Genomic DNA, 18,423 nt, shown 5'->3' with positions numbered 1-18,423 from the left:
GAGAGTCTGACAGGAGAGAAACTACAGGATGGTTCTGTTTGGAGGCTCAGGCAGGGACAGCTGGGAGACTGAATGGCCTGGTGGCTTGGCCACGTTTTCTAATCAGCCTCTTCAAAGCTGCTGTTACCAAACTCTGAACCCGATTCTGTTGGTCCAGAGGTAAGTACACTACCACCATTTCTTGGTGGGCTAGTGGAAAGAAGGGAAGGTTTTTCTCAATCTCACTCACATGGAAACTCCATGAGCTCCTCCCACTTACTATCTATGGTCGGGATGGAGGAAACAGAGCAGATGGGAGGGAGTTTAGGGATATAGGGACTGCCTTTCAGTTGGAACTCATCTGTGTTGGTGATATTAACAAGACTCAATACACAGTCACCAACACAAAGCTGGTGTACGTGAACTTTATCCAGAATATTAACACCCATAACTGGGTGACGCAGACCCCAATGTACAGAGTTAAGTCCTGGATATTAATAACTGCTTTGTGTGTGAGAAATCACGTCTCATGAACTTGTGTAAATTGTTTTGAAGTAACAACAAAGAGGATTGATGAGTACAAAGCGGTGGAAATGATCTACATGGACTCCAGTAAGGCATTTAACAAGGTTCCCCATGGGAGACTGGTTAGCAAGGTTAGATCTCTTGGAATACAGGAGAACTAGCCATTTTGATACAAAACTTGTTCAAAAGTAGTGGTGGGAGGTTGCTTTTCAGATTGGAGACCTGTGACCAGTGGGGTGTCATAAAGGATAGGTGCTGGATCCACGAAATTTCATAATTTATATAAATGATTTGGATGTGAATATAGGAAGTATTGTTAGTAAGATGACACCAAAATTGGAGGTGTAGTGGACAGTGAAGAGGATTAACTTAGATTACAATGGGATCTTGATCAGATTGTTGAATGTGCTGAGGACTGGCAGATGGAGTTTAATTTAGATAAATGTGAGGTGCTGCATTTAGGAAAAGCAAATATTAGCAGGGTGTATAATTTTAAGGTCCTCGGGAGTGCTGCTGAACAAAGAGACCTTGGAGTGCAGGTTCATAGCTCCTTGAAAGCAGAATCGCAGGTAGATAGGATAGTGAAGAAGGTGTTTAGTATGCTTTCCTTTATTGGTCAGAGCACTGAGTATAGGAGTTGGGAAGTCATATTGCGGCTGTACAGGACATTGGTTAGGTCACGCTCGGAACATTGCGTGCAATTCTGGTCTCCTTCCTATCAAAACAATATTGTGAAACTTGAAAGGGGTCAGCAAATTATTACAAGCATGTTGCCAGGGTTGGAGGATTTGAGCTACAGGAAGAGGCTGAACACATTGTTTTCCCTGGAGCGTCAGATGCTGATGGGTGACCTTATAGAGGTTTATAAAATCAGTAGGGGCATGGATAGGGTAAATACACAAGGTCTTTTCCCTGTGGTAGGGAAGAGGCATGATGGGGATGGGATACAGAGGGGGGAGTCCGAGAGTGGAGGGTGATGGTTATTTTGTAGATCTACAACACAACCCTGTTCCTGTTTTCTCCCCTCCCCTTCAATCCCTCTGAAGGGCTCAGAACAAGGGCGTAGTCGCTGGAATGTAGAGCTTCAGGGTGACCAAGTGCTGAAGGTTGCATTTGGGGCGCTGACCTTTATTGGTCTGTGCACTTATAATAAATAGACCTGGGTTCAATTCCACTGTCCTGGATTCATGTCTGTGGCTACAGACGCGCCTGTCTCTGACCCTGACTACTGGATCCCCTGTCACTATGGGTCTGCCATTCGCCTACCTCCAGTTCTGCGCAGCGGAGCTATCTGTGGTGTCATGAACCTGGCTGTTGCTGATTTCCCCTGAGAGTCCACCCAACCTGATTCCCCCCTTATCGAATCCCAAGCGGTGCACAACATCTATTTGAGAAGGGGAATGATCACTGGGGCGTCCTTAACTTCCTTCCTGAGCCTTTTACTTGATCTGATGGTCACTCATTCCCTTTCTCCCTGTGTAATCCTCACCTGCAGTGTGACTAACTCACTAAAAGTGCTGTCCATAACATTCTCAATATTGCTCCACAGTGAGTCCAGGTCTGAAAAGCAGTTTCCCAGCAGTTGCAGATGGGCACTCTTCCTGCACACATAGCCGTCACGGACACTGGAAGCGTCCCTTATTTCCCACATTGTGCAAGAGGAGCACACCACTGGTCTGAGGTATCCTGTCACAACGTCTCTCTAGTTTGAGCTAGTCACTCCCATTAAGAGAATTGAAATGAGCTGGCAACCTTCCTTCACTTCAAACATTTCCATTATAATATAAAGCCATGATCTTTACTTAAGCTAACTTTTTACACTTTTAAAAACTTTTTAAAAAACCTCAGCCGGTATCGCTTACAACTTGGCTGTTCCCACTGGGAACATGTGAATTTCTGAATGGCCTGAACTAAAACTGAAGCTGTAGGTCACCTTCCCCCTGTCTCCCCTCGCTCTGTTTACAACCAACTCCAAAACACACTCATTGAGCCAAGCAGCCCTCACAGTGCAGCCCTGTCATTTTCATTGTCTGCTCACACCTACACTGCCCTCAGCCTCCTGTACTGTTCCAATGCATCTCAATGGGAGCTCAGGAACAGCAGCTCACCTTACAATTCAGCCATTTGTAACCCCAGAGTCAACATGGACTTCAGCAGTTTCTGAATGAACAGACAGTTGTCAGAACCTGGGACATTTCACCTGAAATGGTGCTGGAATTTGAGTCCACAAGGAATTTTAATGAGAAGTTTGTAGGGAATTGAAAATAAGGAGTTTACAGGTTAACATCATGAAATGGGTGATTGGGTCTAAATCTGACCGTTCCTATAGAGAGATGAGGTGTAATTTGGATAAATCTGTGCTCCCTCTTAGGCCAATACCTTCTTCCACAGCTGCAGGGCCCAGAATTGAGCACAAACCCCAAGGGTGATCCAACCACAGTTTGAACATCTTTCTTCTTTTTGCTTGAAAAAAAAGATACTTGCCCTCAGACAGAACAGACAAACCTTTCTCCTTCCACAGTTAAATGTCAATGGTATTCAGATCCTGATGACCCTGCTGATGATAGAAAATTGCTTTGGAGATCCCCGTCTCAATTATTCTCAATTAATATCCTATAAAATGAATTCACAAAACAAAACTCACAGTCAGTGCAGGCTGAACAGTAAAGACAAATATTTCTCTTGGTATGTGTTGGATGTATAGATGCTCCTCTTCAAAATGCCCGCCCCCACCCAGGCAGAGGACATGTCCATGCCCCAAATAAAGATGGTGGCCATAACCCAGGAACTATCACCGCCTGAGGTCCACAGCCATTTTTCCATTTGCTGTAAACGTGGGACCAAGAGTTTCTAATTTAGGCCCAACTACCTGTTCAGGGTGTAATTAAACCCTCCCAGTCTCAACTGGATCCAACTCCCCTTTCCAGTTTCCTCCTCCTGCACACACCAAGGGTCATTCTAGGTCCAGTCACCCCTCCTCAGAACCGACAACAGCTGGGAAAATTAGAATCCCTACAGTGTGGTAACAGGCCATTCGGCCCAACAAGTCCACACCCACCCTCTGAAGAGTTTCTCAACCAAACTCATCCCCCGACCCTATTATTCTACATTTCCCTTGACTAATGCACCTAACCTATACATCCCCGAACACTACAGGAAATTTAGTTGGGCCAATTCAACGAACCTGCATATCTTTGGTCTGCAGGAGATAGGGGTTAAAGAGTAAATAATAGGTCGGGATGGAGCCCAAAAGAGACAGTAACATTTGGAAAGACAAAGGAGTGGATAACAATCTGGCTGGGAGGGTGTATAGCTGTTAATGGAGGGGACAGGAACCTGTGTCTGGCAGCATCTCAGTGGAGGTGCTGGAAATGGCAGCTGATGATCTACATTCTGCTGCAAAACAGACCCCAACCTTCCAGTTGCGTGTCACTTTAACATACGAGTCTGTTCCCTGGCCAACATCTCTGTCTCATGCTTACTGCAGTGTTCCAATGAAGCTTGATGCAAGCTGGCAGAACACTCCAGGACATACCAAATCACCCCGTATTTCAAGGACTGCAATTTCCCCTCCCATGTGGTTAACAATACTCTCCAGTGTATCTCCACCACTTGCCACACCTCTGCCATTGAACCACACCTCTCCAACTGCAACAAGGATAGATTCCCCCAGTTCTCACCTTCACCCAGATACAATGCATCATCCTCTGTCATTTCCACCACCTACAATCAGATCCCACCAGAGATATATTTCTCTCTCCATTCCTTTCAGAATTCCACAGAGACATTCCCTGTGAATTCCAAGTCAGATCCATGTACCCCAACAAACCCAGTCCCAGCCCCTTCCCTTGCCAATGCAAGACGTGTAAAATCTGTGCCCACACCTCCTCCCTCACTTCCAAAGGACCCTTCCACATCCAGCTGAAATCTCATCTTCCCCATTGGATACCTTTAACCAGAGAATCAAAGTTTCCTCATCGCCCCTCCCCTGCCTTATCCCAGACACAACCCTCCAACTCGACACCACCCTCTTGAACTGTCCCACCTGTCCATCTTCCTTTCCAATTATCCACTCCACCCTCTCTCAATTACCCTCCACCTACATCTACCTTCCTAGCCTTCCTAGCTCCCTTCCCACCAACCCCACACATCCCTCTTATTTATTTCTCAGGTCTCTTACTACTCCCCCCCACTCCAATCCCGACATTCCTGATGAAAAGAATATGTCCAAAACGTCGATTCTCTTGCTCTTGAGATGCTGTCAGACCTGCTGAGCTTTACCTTTTGGTTGTTGTGTGAGATTTACAGCATCTGCAGTTCTTTTGGTTCTAATTTACCAGGAATTTCTAATTCAGGTCTAGCATCCTAAAACCGTGCATTTATAAACCCTCCCAGTCCACAATAGCTCCATTTCTTCCCCAGACTTTACAGTCTCTCCCACTCCCTTCACACTCACTAGGTCCCCCCTCACCATGTCACTGCGCCTGCACAGCTTATGGCCACGTGTTGGCCTGCTGGACCCATCCCAATTCACTCCCATTGACTGGAGGATCACGCCAATTCTCCTATTGGTCTAAAGCTGCTGTCAAGCACCCGGGCCCCATTGTGACATGAGAGGGCTCCTCCCAAGAGCATCGGATGCTGGGGTGGTGACATCATAGAGCTTTATAAAATCATGAGGTGTATGGATGGGAAAAATAGACAACGTTTTTTCCCTGGGGTGGGGGAGTCTAGAATGAGAGGGTGTAGGTTTAAGGTGAGGGGGAAAGATTTAAACTGGACCCTAGGGATAACTTTTTTCACACCGAGATTGGTGCATGTATGGAATCTCCTGTTCAGGGAAGTGGTGGAGGCTTGTACAATTACACCATTTGGCATCTGGATGGGTATGTGAATAGGAAGGGTGTAGAGAGATATGTGCCAAATGTTGGCAAATGGGACTAGATGAGGTTGGGATATCTGGTCGGCATGGACCAGTTCGACCAAAGGGTCTAATTCCATGCTGTAGGTGTCTACGGCTCTGCCCTGTGATGAGCTTCTTCATTCACAGTGAATGGGGCAGTAACACCGAGCACAGAGGTTTGGGGCTATTCAGCCCATTGGGGCTGTACTCTCCCCCTCTGGAGATGGTGCCAGTCTATCCCAACTCACCTCCCATTTGTCTGTAGTCCTCCAAATCCTTCCTTAAAAAAGTTAAATTCGAAATTTGTTTTGACAATAACTACTGATTCTTCATTGAGCTGTTGGTCAAACTGTTCCAGATGCTCAGAACTTAGCGAGTAAAATAATTTTCACATTTTTAACCTGCATTATTTGCCAGTTACCTGAAGGTAGTTACTAAAAATTGTGATGTTAATAATTTCTCCCTTTCTCTCTGTAAATTAAATATCCTGGAAACAAATCTGCTTCTGGTCGAAGTCACTGACTAACCTTCTCAAATCCAAGGAGAATTATTTGATCTTCTGCTAACTCTCCATAAAAGAGAAACCCATCTTAATTTGAGTCGAGCCATAAAGATGTACAGCAGAGAAACAGACCCTTCGATCCAACTTGTCCATGCCGACCAGATATCCTAAATTAACCTCATCCCATATGTCAGCTCTTGGCCTATATCCTTCTAAACTTTTGCTAATCACATACAACATCTCAAAGGCATAATTGGGTAATTGTACCAGCCTCCACACTTCCTCTGGCAGCTCATTCCATAAACGTACCATGTTCAGTTAAGAACATTGCTCCTTAGGTACCTTTTACATCTTTTCCCTCACACCTGAAGCCTGTTCCCCCAAGCTTTGGACATACATATCCTGGGAAAAAGACCCCGGGATTTCACCCTATCCATGCCCCTCACAATTGTATCCGATGCTCCAGGGAAAACAGCCCCAGCCTATTCAGCCTCTACCTATATAGCTCAAACCCGCAACCCTGGCAACGTCTTTGTGGATCTTTTCCGAACCCTTCCAAGTTTCACAATATCATTCCGATAGCAGAGAGACCAGGACTGAAAGCAGAATTCCAGAAGTGGCTGAATCAATGTGCTGTGCAGCTGCAAAATGACGTCCCAATTCCACTACTCAATGCACTGACCAGTAAAGGCGTATGATTTCACTTTCAAGGAACTATGAACCTGCACTCCAAGGTCTCTTTGTTCAGCAACACTCCCCAGGACCTTCCCATTAAGTGTATAATTCCTGACCTCATTTGCTTTTCCAAAATAAAGCACCTCATATTTATCTGAAATAAACTCGATCTGACAATCCTCAGCCCATTTGATTGAAGTCCCATTGTACTCTGAGGTGACCTTCTTTGCTGTCCAGTGCACCTCCAATTTTGATGTTTCCTGTAAACCCACTAACTATACCTCATATATTCACACAGAAATCACTGATATAAATGATGACAAGCAGTGGACCCAGCACCGATCCTTACACCATATTGCTCATCACAGGCCTCCAGTCCGAAAAGCACTACTCTCTGTCTCCAACCTTCCAGCCAATTTGTATCCAAATAGCTGGTTCTCTCTGCATCCCATGGTGTCTAACTTGCTAACCAGTCTGTTATGTGGAACCTTTTTGAATGTCTTTCTGAAGTCCAAGTTAGTGATGTATGTACAAAGCCATGCTGACTATCCCTAATCACTTCTTGCCTTTCCAACTACATATAAACCTGTCCTTTAGAATTCCTTCCAACACCTTGTCTGCCACTAACGTCAGGCTTACCAGTGGATTGGTCCCTGGCCTTTCCTCATCACCTTTCTCAAATAATGGCGCCTGTCTTGCAGCACCTCACCTGTGGCTATCGGTGATAGAAATATCTCAGCGAGGGGCCCAGCAATCACTTCCCTAACTTCCCACAAAGATTTGGGATACACCTGATCAGGTCCCACAGATTTACTCAGCTTTATGTATAAGACATCCAGTACAACCTCCTCTATAATATGGATAGTTGTCAAGTTATCACTATTTATTTCTCCAAAGTCTCGCGCTTCCATATCCTCTTTCAGTAAAAGCTGACATGAAATACTTGGATAGTATTTCTCCCACCTTCTCTGGTTCCACAGACAGCCTTGTTGATCTTTGAGGGTCATTATTCTCTGCCTGGTTACTCTTTTGTCCTTCATGTTTAGTAGAATCTCTTTGGATTGTCCTTAAACCTCTTTCCCCCCAAAGCTCTCTCATGTATCCTTTTTGCCCTCCTGTTCTCCCTCAAGTGTACTCCTACTGCCCCTGTAGTCCGAGGGATTGACTCAAACCCAACTGGCTGTACCTGCGATATCCCTCCATATTTTTGACCAGACCCTCAATTTCTCGAGACACACAACATTCTCGACACCTACCAGACTTGGCCTTAACAGGAACATACTGTCTATGTACTCTTGTTGTCTCATTTTCACAGGACTATGGAGGCAATGGCAAATGAGGACATGGAAATAGTCATTCTCAGGAAAGAGGTAGTGTTGGGAAAGATAACATCCCAAAAGTACATGGGTCTCCTGGCCATGATGGCATGCATCCCAGGGGACTAAAAGAGATGGTGGAGGGTCTATTGACCTTCCTTGCTAGAGGGATGGTTATGCTGCAGTTGTACAGGGTGCTGGTGAGGTCACACCTGGAGTACTGTGTACAGGTTTGATCTCCTTACTTCAGCAAGGATGTACTGACACTGGAGGGGGTGCGGGGGGGGGGTCACTAGGTTGAGTTGGGAGTTGAGAGTGTTGGTGCATGTGGAGAGACTGAATAGACTGGGACTATAATTGTTGGAATTTAGAAGAATGGAGGTTGTATTGGAAAAAATAAAATTAAGAAGGGAATAGAGAAGATAGAAGCAAGGAGGTCATTTCCATTGGGGGGCGGGTCAACCTAGCATCAAAATAAGGGGGTATCTTATTTAGGACAGAGTTGAGGAGGAACTTCTTCAGCTAAAGGTTTATGAATCTGTGGAATTCCTTGCTGAGTGCAGCAGTTGACGTTATCAACTTGAATGTCTTTAAGGCTAAATGTAGATATGCAAACAGGAAAGGAATTAAGGGTTATGGTGAGAGATCAGGAAAGTGGAGCTGAGGCCATGAAAAGATCAGCCATGATCTTATTGAATGGCAGTGCAGGCTTGAGGGGCCAGATGGCCTACTCCTGCTCTTATTCCTTCTGTTCTTATGTTCCCACTTTCCAGCCGTCCTTTTACCTGGGGGTTGCAAACAAATATTGAAAGTTCTCACCTTGTACCGTCAAAATTCATATTTGTCCAATTTTGAACACCAACTTTTAGATTTGGTCTATTATTTTCTGTAACTATTTTAAAACTAGTAGAATTATCGTCAGAGAATCTCAAGTGTGGAATCAGGCCATTCGGTCTATCACATCCACACTGACCCTCAGAGCCTCCTCTCTTACCCCTGTAACGCTGCATTTCCCATGGCCAATCCACCTAGTCTGCACATCCCTGAAAACTATGGGCAATTTCACATGGCCAATCCACCCAACCTGCACATCCCTGAACACTGAAGGCAATTTCACATGGCCAATCCACCCAACCTGCACAACTCTGAACATTATGGGCAATTCATCCTGGACTATCCACCCAACCTGCACATCTTTGGACTATGGGAGGAAACCAGAGCACCCGGAAGAAACCTACACAGACAACCTCAATAAGGTGATCATCCTGTTCTTATTTGCCAAATCCACCCAAGTAAGTTCACCGGGCGAACTTCCATGAATATCCTCCCTAAGCACAACAATAATATGATCCCTCATCAAAAACACCATTCCACATTTTCTCTTATCCCCCTTTCTATCCTTCCTCTTACATCTATTCCCTGGAACATTAAGCTACCTGTCCTGTCCAACCTAAGCCACGTTTCTGTAATACCCACTATATCCCAGTCCCATGTTCAAAACTATATCTTAAGCTCATCTGCTTTCCCTGTCAAACCTCTTGCATTGAAATAAATGCAGTGCAGTGCTATCAAAAGGACAGACTGATGGGCAGAGGGGGCGGGATGGCCCTGTTGGTGAGGGATGACGTTCAGTCCCTTGCAATGGGGGAGACACAGAATCAGGAGATGTAGAGTCAGATTGGAGGGTGGTAATGTTGTGCCAATTTTCAAGTAAGGTGGGAGAGAGAAAACATGGAATTATAGACCGGTTAGCCTGATGTCAGTGGTGAGGAAGACGCTGGAGTCAATTATAAAAGATGAAATTATGGCTCATTTGGATAGCAGTAATAGGATTCGTCAGAGTCAGCATGGATTTACAAAGGGGAATATACTGACTTGGATTGAAAATTGGCTGGCCAACAGGAAGCAAAGAGTAGTGATAAACGCTTCCTTTCAGAATGGCAGGCAGTGACTAGTGGGGTACCACAAGGTTCGGTGCTGGGACCGCAGCTGTTTACAATATACATTAATAATATAGATGAACGTATTAAAAGTAATATTAGCAAATTTGCTGATGACACAAAGGTGGGTGGCAGGGTGAAATGTGAGGAGGATGTTATGAGAATACAGGTTAACTTGGTGAGTGGACGGATGCATAGCAGATGCAGTTTAATGTGGATAAATTTTTGGTTATCCACTTTGGAAGCAAGAACAGGAAGGCAGATTACTATCTAAAAGGAGTCAAGTTTGGTAAAGGGGAAGTACAACAAGATATAGTTATTTTTATACATCGGTCAATTAAAGCAAGCATGCAGGTACAGCAGGTAGTGAAGAAAGCTCACTGCATGCTGGCCTCATAACAAGATGAATTGAGTATAGGAGCAAAGAGGTCGTTCTGCAGCTGTACAGGGCCCTGGTAAGATCGCACCTGGAGTATTGTGTGCAGTTTTGGTCTCCACATTTGAGGAAGAGCATTGTGGCTATTGAGGGAGTGTTGGGTAGGTTCATGAGGTCAATTCCCGGAATGGCGGAATGATCATATGTTGAAAGATTGGAGGGACTGAGCTTGTATACACTTGAGTTTAGAAGAATGAGAGCGGATCTGATGGAGACCTACAAGATTATTAAAGGGTTGGACACTCTGGAGACAGGAAGCATGTTTCCACGGATGGGTGAGTCCAGAACCAGAGGACACAGTTTAAAAATAAGGGAGAGGCCATTTAGAACAGAGTTGAGGAGAAACGTCTTCACCCAGAGAGTAGTGGACACATGGAGTGCACTAAACCAGAAGGCAGTGGAGGCCAAGTCTCTGGATACTTTCAAGAAAGAGATGGATAGAGCTGTTAAAGATTATGGAATCAAGTGTTACGGAGATAAGACAGGATCAGGATACTGATTGTGGACGATCAGCCATGATCATAATGAATGGTGGTGCTGACTCAAAGGGCAGAATGGCCTATTCCTGCACCTATTGTCTATTGTACCTTGTCAGTCCTACCTCTTTCTGTGCCTTTCCCTTGCCTGTCTAACTTCTCAACTGTACCAGCCTCAGACTTACGTCGTTTCTCACTAGCTCTTGGTTTACCCCTTCGCCCTCGCTGGTTTAATGCCCCCCGAATAGCACTAGCAAATCTCCCTGCTTGGATATTAGACACCTTCTAATTCAGGTGTAATCCATCCTTCTTAAGCATGTCAATTCTACACCAGCAGAGATTCCAATGATCCAAAAATGTGAATCTTCTCCCTTGTATCAGATCCTTTGCCACGCATTCATCTGCTCTACCCTGCTATTGCTACTCTCGCTCGCATGTGGCACCGGGAGTAATCCAGATATTACTACCCACAAGGACCTGCTTATTATCCTCCAGGCTAATTTGCTATATTCTCTCATCAGGACTTTAGCCTTTTCTCTTCTGCCATTGGTACCAGTGTACAGTGACCTCCCACTGATCATTCTCCCCTTTCAGAATATCCTGCACCCTCAGAACCATCCTTCCCCCAGGCAGTAGGGAGGTACCACCCCATTCTGACGTCTCACTGTTCACAACAGAAACTGCTGTCTGTGCTGCAGACTAGAGAGCCCCCTATCACCATAGATCACGTGGAACCTGATATACCTGACATTACACTAGTAACTTGGCTGTCAGTGCGATATTCCCCTGAGAGTCTGTGACCCCCGACGCTTTCCAAAACAGTATAATTGTTTGAGATGGAAGTAACCACAGGGGACACCTGCACTACTTGCCCTCCACTCCTCCATTTCCGAGAGGAAACCCATCTACCTGACTGGATTGGCAGTTTTCCTACCTTTCTAAAACTGCCACCTATCACAACCCCCGGCCCCTCTAAATTCTTCATTACCTTTAACCATCGCTCCATCTGGTCCATGAAATTCTACAGGATTTGCATCCTCACTTCCTGCAGACAATCAGGATCATTGAAACTTTTCTTAATCTCCTACGTCCAACAGGAAGAGCACATCACTGTATGAATGGCAATCTCTGCACCTTAACAGTCCACAGACCCAGGAAAAGGCACATAGTCTTATAGCTTTACAAAACACTACTCTAGAATAAATTAGTACCAATATTTTACATTAAAAAACTGAATCAAAGTATCATAGGATGTGTACTTAAAGAAATAAGCCACCGTCCTACTGAATGTTGTAGCTTTACTAAAATAAAACCGACTAAGATTTATCTTTGAAGAGACTGAAACCCACTGAGTTCAGTCACAGATGAACAGCACTAAACAGAACCTTCGGTTAAATTTGTCCATGCCGACCAGATATCCGAACCTAATCTTATCCCTCTTGCCAGCACCTGGGCCATATCCCTCTAAATCTTTCCTATTCATGTCAAGTATCCAAATGCCTTTAAAATGCTATAATTGTCAGCCTCCACCACTTCTGGCAGCTTATTCCATACATGTACCAGTCTCCTCGTGCAAAAGTTGCTCCTTTGTTCCCTTTGTATTGGAATAAATGCAAAATATAACATCTTGAAAAAACAAACGAGGGCAGACTTACACTAATTAAAAACTGGGCCTCGAGTCGTGATATGGAATGAAGAGGCCGTGGGGTTTGGGTCTTTCAAGTCTGTGTCACATGTCGACAGGGTGGTTAAGAAGGTGCTTAGCACACTTGCCTTCATTGCTCAGACCTTTGAGTACAAGAGTTGGGACGTTATTTTGGATGTTGGGGAGGCCTTTTCTGGAATTCTGTGTCCAGTTCTGGTCATGCTGATATCGGGAGGACATTATGTCTTTGGAGCAGATTCAGAAGAGATTTACCAGGATGTTGATGGGAGTGGATAGTTTGAATTATAAGCAGAGGCTGGATAGGCTGCGACTTCTTTCAGTGGCGCGCAGGAGGCTGAGGAGTGACCTTATTAGACGTTTCTCAAAACATGGAGGGTTGGTATCAGTAACGTGAACAGCTGGTGTCCTTTCCAGGAAGGGACACGATTCAAGACTGGGTACATACCTTTTAAGGTGACAGCAGAACGGCTTTAAAAAGGCGTTTGGGAATTTTCTTTTATTTTTGTTCAGACAATGGTTTCTGTGTGGAATGAACTATCAGAGGAAGTGGTAGTTGTGAATCAGATTACAATTTTAGGGTGGCACGGTGGCTCAGTGATTAGTACTGTTGCCAGGACCCCAGGTTCGATTCCAGCTTTGGACAAAGTCTGTGGGACTTGCACATTCTCCCAGTGTCTCCATGGGTTTCTTCCGGGGCTCCAGTTTCCTCCCTAATGAGAGAGCAGCCCTATGGTCTGGTAGGACAATGCTGCCTTTACCTTTTACACAGTGATGCCACTGTGTCTCTGGGATGGGGAGAGGGAATGCTGAAGGTAGTGGGTGGGACACCACTCAGACACAGTGCTTTGTCCTGGAGGATGGTCACTTTCTTTAATAGTGTTGGGGGCTGCACTGATGCAGGCAAGTGGAGAATGTTCCAACACAATCCTGATGTGTGCCGAATAGAGAACAAACAGACATTGGGGAATCAGGGGTTTGGGGAAACTGAGGTGTTCTCCTTGTAGCAAAGGCAATTGCGGGAAGCTGTGACAGAGGGGTTTAGAAAAGTTACACGTTATAATAATAAACCTTACACCCATCAGCTCATTATACAAGGATTACAGGACACACATTAAAGGTTTGGGAAGATTCAAAGGAGAACGTTTATGCAGCAAATGGGATTCAGATGGAATACAATACTCACACACAATGTAAATATCCAGGTCCTGATGAATTGACGAATTCAATCAGAGTTAGGTGTTACAATGACTGAGATTACCATCTGAATGTCCACCTGTAGTATCCTGTAATACAAGTTTATAAAACCCATCACTGTCAGTTCAGGTTAGAAACTTCGCACCATCCCCTCCTCCTGGCCCAGGATGACTGGACACATTACCCCTTGTGGAGGTCAGCAGTCAGTTCAGGTGGAAATTTATGTGGGTTTCTAGGAGTTTCCACCTTGGAACTTCATGTGATTGAACAGGGCAGATCTTTGACACATGGGACAGAATATTCCAAGAGTCAGTGAGATATGGAGAGCAGGATTTGCTTCCTTTTCTTTCCTTCCATGCTGCTGCTGTGCTTCATAAAAAAGACATGGGGTGTGAAAGGCTCATGCAGCTCGATGGGCAAGTTGCCTCCATTCTGACCAATGGGCAGCAAGCTCCTCCCATACAGTATCTCTAAAAACAGAGCAACTCTGCATGCTTCCCACTGCCCAGTGCTCCCAGTAAATGTTTAGAAGAATGGGGAGGGGGGGGGGGGGGAAACTCCTGGAAAAGGCATAACTGTAAAGTTCTAAGAGGATTGTGAAGAGAGAGAGATGCACAGGAGAAAGGGGCAACAAGTTGTCAGATGGAGTATAATTTGGGAAAAAGTGAACTCGGTCATTTTGGAGGGGATAATAAGAGAACGGAGTGCTATTCACATAGTGGAAACTGTAGAAAGCTGCACCACAAAGGGATCGGGGGTTATTTGTGCAGGAAACACTGAAAGCTAACAGATTCTGGGTCAGTCACGAAATCAAGGGTTCATTTCAGATTCATCAAGTTTAAGGTAACACTGACATGGGTAAGGGGTTTCAGTAGCAATGGAGCTAGGGTGAGGTGGAGACAAGCAACATTTTAGAGATTGGAATTCCTGGTGTTTGTGATTGCATAGATGTCTGATCAGAAGGTCACCGTGGGGTTACAGATATGACAGCAATGTTGTGAAGAGTCTAGTTCTATCTCAGACTGCACCCAGAGAGAGGGAGGGGCTCAGAAGTAAGAGAAAGGAATTTGTAATAGCAACTGAAGGTAATGGGTTTAACCGTAACAATGTTTCTTTGGAGGAAATTGCAGTTAATCGGGTAGTGGGAATGTGATAAGCAGTTTGGTAACTGAGCAACAGTGGAGCAATGGAGAGGGATGGTGGGGAAGGAGAGCTGGACATCGTCAGTGTACATGTGAAACCTCACACTGTGTTTTTGGACAATGTCACTTCCTGGCAGTGTGTAGGTGAGAAACAGGAGGGACCAAGGATAGATCCTTGAGAGACACCAAATACAAGGAATTCAGAAATGAAAGGGAGAGTGGAGATGGAGCAGGATTTACAAATGATGGTGAGGTCAAATATTAGTTTTTTTGGCAGAATGGATGAGAAGGACATAACCAGAAAAGATAGACAGACAGAACAAGGAACAATACCTGTGAATTGGGGAGGGGGAGTGATGAGGAGGAAACAGAGTTGGAATGTCTGTAGTTTAGCGAGACTAGTAAAAGATCAAGGTGAGCTCTGATAAGGCTTGACAAGAGACTGGAGAAAGATGTAAGTTTGGGACAAAAATCAGGAACACCATGTGAGGCAGCTTGTCTCGGTGGCCTAGTGGGAGGGAGAGAAGCAGCAGAGGCAGCTGATCAGATTGTCTCAGTCTTAGTGACAGAGAAACTCAATGTGCGCCTTGCTCTTGTTGTTGGAGGGAAGGATGAAGGAGACAGGATGATGGACAGTGTTTTACAAAGAAGCAAAACCAGGGTTAGTGATATTTAAAATGAATGAACAAACCTAATGTATTTAACTTTTATCCAGAATATTAAAATGTACAACTGAAGTCCTTGTTCGAATCCCAGCTCGGCAGATGGTAGAATCTGAATTCAAGAAAAAATAATGAATTAGGAATCTCCTGATCTCCATGGAACCATTGTCAAAGGCGAAAAAAATCCTGCCAACCTGACAGTTGGCCAACAAGCTACCCACTGTATTAATCACTGCAAAGTCTCAACAAAGGAATGAAACTGGATGGACCACTCGGCATCTAACAAGGCATTAGGAAATACAACCACAGAATCAGCCCTCTCGACTCTGCAACATCCTGCTCACTAACATCTGTGTTTTTTTGTGCCGAGCTGTCTCACAGACTAGGCAAGGAACAGCCTGACAAAGTCATACTCACAGAGTAACCCCTTACAGATAATGGCCAGACACCACAATAACCATCCCTAGATAGAGTGTGATGATGGAGAAGTACAACAGGTCAGGCAGCATCTGAGGAGCAGGAGAATCGATGTTTTGAGCCTAAGCCCTTCATCAGCCTGACCTGCTGTGCTTTTCCAGCACCACACTCTCGACTCTGATCTCCAGCATCTGCAGTCTTCACTTTCTCCTGAAATCTCTGGATATGTCCTGTCCCACCAGCAGGACAGACCAGGCAGAGGTGATGGCACAGTAGTGTACACACAGGAACCATTTGCCTTGGGAGTACTTAGCATTGACTTTGGACACCAGGAAGTCACATGGCTCCTGCTAATTACCACGTACCGTGCTCCCGCAGCTGATGAATCAGTGCTCCTCCACGTTGAACAACACTTGGAGGAAGCACTGAGGCAATAAGATGGTGACAAGCCTACTCTGGGTACAGGATTTGAATGTCCTTTACCAAGCGTAGCTCAGCAGCAGGATTACTGACTGAGCTGGTCGGGTCCTCAAGGACATAGCTGCTCAACTGGGTTTGCAGCAGGCGGTAACGGAACCAGCAAGAGGGAAAAAACATACTACATCTTATCAGTATGAATCAACCAGCAGCAAATACATCTGTCCATGACAGTATCGATAAGACCGACCATCCCACAGTCTTTTTGGAGACAAAGCCTTACCTTAAAGTTGAGAAAAACCTCCATTGTGCCGAGTGGTACTATCACCGTGCTAAATAGGACAGATGTAGGAACTCAAACTGGATCTCGCTGAGGCACTGTGGGATAACAACAGCAGCAGAACTGTACTCCAGCACAATCTGTAATCTCATGGGTTCGTAAATCCTGCACTCACCCATCACAATGGACAGGAAAGGACAGCATGCCATGAGCAGCACCAGACAGACATAAAAATGAAGTGTCAACCTGGTGAAGCTACCAAGCAGGACTATCTGCACATCAAACAGCATCAGCAGCAAGCAACTGAGCTAAGTGATCCCACAATCAATGGATCAGATCAGAGCTCTGCAGTTCTGCCACACCCAGTTGTGAATGGTAATGGACAATTAAACAACTCTTTGCAGGAAGCACCACAGATATCCCCACCCTTACTGATGGAGGGGTTTCACACATCCATGCAAAAGACAAGATGACAGCATTTGCAGTAATTTTCAGCCAAATGCAAAGTGGGATGATCCACGTCAGCCTTCTCCAGTGGTTCCTAACGTCACAGATGTGAGCTTTAAGCCAGTTCAATTTAGTTCGAACAATATCGAGAAATGGTTAAGTAGTGTAAAGGCTATGGGTCCTGCTAACAGTCTGGCAATAATACTGATAGATTGTGCTCCAGAACTTGCCACCCACCAAGTCACGTACCGCTCCAGCACTGGCATCGACCGACAATGTGGAACATTGCCCAGGGATATTCAACACAAAATCACAGGGCAAATCCAACTCAAGCAACTTCCCTCTGTCAGTCCACACTCGATCAGCAGTAAAGTGATGGAAGATGTCATCAACAGGGCTATCAAACAGCAGCTGCTCAGCAACAGCCAGCTGAGCGACACTCATTTTAGGCTGCACCAGGGCCACTCAGCTCCCGATTGTGTTACTGCCCTGATTCACAACCTGACAACCAGCTGAATCCCGGAGGTGAGGTGAGGGGAACAGCCCAGTCCCACTCCAACACCACTATATCAAGGTGATTCCACCCTCATCTCAGCTCATATACTGAAACTCTCATCCATCGTGTGTCATCTCAAAACTTAATTATCCAAACACACTCCTGGCCAGCCTCCCAAATTCAACCTCCCTGTAATCTCAAGAAAAAATGAAAGCTCTATCGCCCACGTGCTCACTTCTCCCCAAACATGTTGATCTGTCAAAAGGCTCCTATTCATAAGCAACAACAATTTAAAATTCTCATTCTTGATTTGATTCCTGGCTGTTATCATCCCTAGCTCCCTGCACCACACATCCTTTATCGAGGTCTCAACCCATTTTCTTTGAGACTCCCAACGATTGGTTAATTCATTACTTCAACTGTGTAGCTGATTCTACAGTTACTAAAGCAACATGGTCTGGAACTTACAGACAAAACCTCACAGGTCTGCTTTTCACCTTTAAGAAATCCCTCAAAGCCTGCTTTTTGGCAATGCTTTTGGTCACCTGTCCTAAAATCTCCATCCCTGGCCTTATTTCTAAAGTTCTCAATTACATTTTTGTGAAATTATAAGCATGATCATAAAACTACAAACTGTTCTTGATTTGGACATTATCTTCAAATAATCACTGTTGCTGTAATGAATAATCTGTAATGTCTCTTACCCAACCACATTGTGGGAGCACCTTCACCACACAAACTGCAGCTGCACAAGAAAGTCAAACATCACCCACTCCACAAGCAACAGGGCTTTGGCATTAATCACTGGTATCTGTGGAAGGAGAAACAAAGTTAATGTTTCAGGGAGTGCAAAATGGATTACAGGTAATGAAAATGGTTCAGAATTTGATTATCAGAAATGGATGGAAAATACACTTGCTTATTGGAAAAAAGAATTCTTGACTGTCAAA

The 18,423-nt window shown here is 45.0% G+C and overlaps 1 long non-coding RNA gene across 1 annotated transcript; it reads right to left on the bottom strand.

Annotated features, from left to right (window-relative positions):
- Nucleotides 1–3,024: 3,024 nt before the first annotated feature.
- On the bottom strand, nucleotides 3,025–18,220 carry LOC140492416 (uncharacterized). The gene is made up of 4 exons (XR_011963576.1): nucleotides 18,178–18,220; nucleotides 15,446–15,528; nucleotides 13,602–13,701; nucleotides 3,025–3,117 (listed from the first exon to the last, which is right to left on the bottom strand). It is a non-coding gene; the product is annotated as an uncharacterized lncRNA (long non-coding RNA).
- Between the last annotated feature and the right edge of the window lie 203 nt (nucleotides 18,221–18,423).

This window comes from Chiloscyllium punctatum, chromosome 21 (assembly GCF_047496795.1).
Source record: "Chiloscyllium punctatum isolate Juve2018m chromosome 21, sChiPun1.3, whole genome shotgun sequence".
Classification (NCBI taxonomy): Eukaryota; Metazoa; Chordata; class Chondrichthyes; order Orectolobiformes; family Hemiscylliidae; genus Chiloscyllium; species Chiloscyllium punctatum.
This window is presented reverse-complemented; position numbering and strand designations above follow the sequence as displayed.